At 43.8% G+C, this 3,880-nt stretch overlaps 1 long non-coding RNA gene across 1 annotated transcript; it reads right to left on the bottom strand.

The window, feature by feature from the left end:
- Positions 1-219: 219 nt before the first annotated feature.
- LOC145879686 (uncharacterized) lies at positions 220-3,492 on the bottom strand. The gene is made up of 3 exons (XR_014392491.1): positions 3,421-3,492; positions 3,197-3,270; positions 220-322 (listed from the first exon to the last, which is right to left on the bottom strand). It is a non-coding gene; the product is annotated as an uncharacterized LOC145879686 (long non-coding RNA).
- Between the last annotated feature and the right edge of the window lie 388 nt (positions 3,493-3,880).

The raw sequence follows: 3,880 nt of genomic DNA, 5'->3' as shown, positions 1-3,880 counted from the left end.
ACTAAGCGCTGGAGGTCCAGGCAGTGATGAGATGGGCAGTTAAGTTGAGTCAGGGTCTGGGTCCGGACGTTCATGTTCAGCAGATTGTTTTTATATTCACATCAAAATCTGTTGCCAATTGGATGGAAACCTAGATATTGATAAATAGTGTTGATAATCAAAATCAAATTGTTGATCATATCAAATTGTTGATACATATAGTAAAATAAGTACCTCAGACCCATGGGGGCTGTAGAAGTCATCCTCCATAAACAGCTCTCCATGCTCATCGTACATGGGAGAGATCAGCTTCCTGTGATTGCCATACTGAGGAAGGTCATACCTGAGAGGAAAAACAAACGGGAAACAGCTTAAGGGCTGTTTCTACCATAATTCCTTTCCAACATTGCAATATATTTTTTGAGAGGTGACAGTAACTAACAACTTCTGCTCACACCGCTAGGGATGTGAGACATTTAAAGCACTAGCTCTAACAATAAAACAATTAGATATGTACTGTGTTAGATATAAGTCGATGTGCATAAAACATGCTTAAATTGGCATAATCAACCATTCCCAAGTTGTCATGGTTATTTTGGTCTGACTTCTGCTCTACACCCCACATCCCTCTAACTTGTGAGATGACATGCATGAGAGAAGGGGTCAACACTGATGTGCTGCATAATTGAATCTGTACAAATACATGAGAGAGTGAAGTGATATATACTGCTCAAAAAAAATAAAGGGAACACATAAACAACACATCCTAGATCTGAATGAAATAAATAATCTTACTAAATACTTTTTTCTTTACATAGTTGAATGTGCTGACAACAAAATCACACAAAAATAATCAATGGAAATCCAATTTATCAACCCATGGAGGTCTGGATTTGGAGTCACACTCAAAATTCAAGTGGAAAACCACACTACAGGCTGATCCAACTTCGATGTAATGTCCTTAAAACAAGTCAAAATGAGGCTCAGTAGTGTGTGTGGCCTCCACGTGCCTGTATGACCTCCCTACAACGCCTGGGCATGCTCCTGATGAGGTGGCGGATGGTCTCCTGAGGGATCTCCTCCCAGACCTGGACTAAAGCATCCGCCAACTCCTGGACAGTCTGTGGTGCAACGTGGCGTTGGTGGATGGAGCGAGACATGATGTCCCAGATGTGCTCAATTGGATTCAGGTCTGGGGAATGTGCGGGCCAGTCCATAGCATCAATGCCTTCCTCTTGCAGGAACTGCTGACACACTCCAGCCACATGAGGTCTAGCATTGCCTTGCATTACGAGGAACCCAGGGCCAACCGCACCAGCATATGGTCTCACAAGGGGTCTGAGGATCTCATCTCGGTACCTAATGGCAGTCAGGCTACCTCTGGCGAGCACATGGAGGGTTGTGCGGCCCCCCAAAGAAATGCCACCCCACACCATGACTGACCCACCGCCAAAACGGTCATGCTGGAGGATGTTGCAGGCAGCAGAACGTTCTCCACGGCGTCTCCAAACTCTGTCACGTCTGTCACGTACTCAGTGTGAACCTGCTTTCATCTGTGAAGAGGACAGGGCGCCAGTGGCGAATTTGCCAATCTTGGTGTTCTCTGGCAAATGCCAAACGTCCTGCACGGTGTTGGGCTGTAAGCACAATCCCCACCTGTGGACGTCGGGCCCTCATACCACCCTCATGGAGTCTGTTTCTGACCGTTTGAGCAGACACATGCACATTTGTGGCCTGCTGGAGGTCATTTTGCAGGGCTCTGGCAGTGCTTCTCCTGCTCCTCCTTGCACAAAGGCGGAGGTAGCGGTCTTGCTGCTGGGTTGTTGCCCTCCTACGGCCTCCTCCATATCTCCTGATGTACTGGCCTGTCTCCTGGTAGCGCCTCCATGCTCTGGACACTACGCTGACAGACACACCAAACCTTCTTGCCACAGCTCGCATTGATGTGCCATCCTGGATGAGCTGCACTACCTGAGCCACCTGTGTGGGTTGTACACTCCGTCTCATGCTACCACTAGAGTGAAAGCACCGCCAGCATTCAAAAGTGACCAAAACATCAGCCAGGAAGCATAGGAACTGAGAAGTGGTCTGTGGTCCCCACCTGCAGAACCACTCCTTTATTGGGGGTGTCTTGCTAATTGCCTATAATTTCCACCTGTTGTCTATTCCATTTGCACAACAGCATGTGAAATTTATTGTCAATCAGTGTTGCTTCCTAAGTGGACAGTTTGATTTCACAGAAGTGTGATTGACTTGGAGTTACATTGTGTTGTTTAAGTGTTCCCTTTATTTTTTTGAGCAGTGTATATTGCTGCAATATACTATTGAATCTGTGATGTATGTGGGAGTAAAGGCTAAACTCTGCCCACAATACAGCTGTGAGCGATGCACAATTAAAAGGCCCATATCATAATCTCCATTAGCCCCACATTGAATCAGTAAATGAGGTGCAATGTGGGGCTGACATCAATCAGCATCATACCAACATCTGCGTCAGACCTGAAATAGCAAGCCAAAACAGATTTGTGGTCCTATCTGTAACCCACTTGTCATGTGTGCCAAAAGCCAGCTGTATTAAACCAGTGACTGTGTGAAAACTGAAGGAAGCAGGTCAATTGGAAATCTGCATTAGCAACTCCTTCTGAACAGGTGAGTTCGCTGGGTCACCGCATACAGCTAATGATTGCTGGATTTAAAGATTAAGGCAGCTATTAAATTGCTCCATGCTCTTTAAATAGAAACAGATCAAAGGCAGTCTGGGATTATTGTGATAGCAACCTCAGCCGCAGCAGCTTTAATAAGGACCTGCTGTCCCACATAGTCGACCAGTCTTCACAACACAATTACTGTCAGACTCAACAGAATTCCCCTCTCTTCCCTACTGGAGGAGACCATTACCAGGCTCTCAGGTGCCATGCTCCGCTCAAGGCTGAGAAATAGATTACATTTGGTGGGAGTGGAAAGGGTAAACACAGGCATGATCTGCATAAATATATTACAATATATTACACTTAACCCATCATTTTGAATTTCCCCACATTACTCTCCAACCCAAAGGATCACTCAGTGTGTGTGTGTGTGTCGGGGGCTTGTGAAATGTAATTTTGTCTTAATGGCATAACTTTCACCTTTAAATTAACCAGTGGACATCAATTAAATTCTCTGGATCAGAGCGAGACTGATGAGAGATGGGAAGATCAGCGGAGTTTGGACTCACCCCTGGTCATAATTATAGTAGTCATCCCTGTAGTAGTCTTGGCCTGGGTCGATGCCTGACTCCATGGACAGCTCCTGAATTTCAGAAGAAGTTCATAGAGATAAAATGAGTACAGAGAAATAAAAGATAAACCATAGAAACCCAGCACAGCACATTACAGAACAGCACAGTGTGAGCATTGAATAATTATCCTTATGAGTTGAGAGAAGCTGTAAGGTTTCTACCTCAGGTCTCAGCAGGGATGTCCTTAGCAGTTGCTGTTGCTGCCATAGATTAGTTCGAGAGGGAAGGATAAGGAGAAACAGAGACAGAATGTCAAACTCAAAGTTCATATACATTTTATGATATAGATACAGCAGAAGAAAGGATGAAAGGTGTTTAATATTTTACTGCAGTGGGCTAAATCAGGGTCACACAGAGTGTTTCTCAGTAGTCTTAAACAAATATACTTTGAAACAAAAGTATAAACCTCACACACAGTTATGAGCTTAAAAAAAGAAGACACCTTTTCCTAATTTATAGAGTTGAAATGTATTCAATTTTGAGTTTGCATCCCAATATTACACTCTATATACTGTATATCACAAAGACTGAAATATAACAAAACCGTTTGACATACATGTAGAAACACGGGATTAAAAATATATATATCTCTATTTATTTTGTATGATATTATGAAAAATA

The sequence above is a fragment of the Salmo salar genome, chromosome 01, assembly GCF_965601325.2.
Source record: "Salmo salar chromosome 01, fSalSal1, whole genome shotgun sequence".
Lineage (NCBI taxonomy): Eukaryota > Metazoa > Chordata > Actinopteri > Salmoniformes > Salmonidae > Salmo > Salmo salar.
The sequence above is the reverse complement of the archived record's forward strand: the minus strand, read 5'-3'. Positions and strand labels throughout refer to the sequence as shown.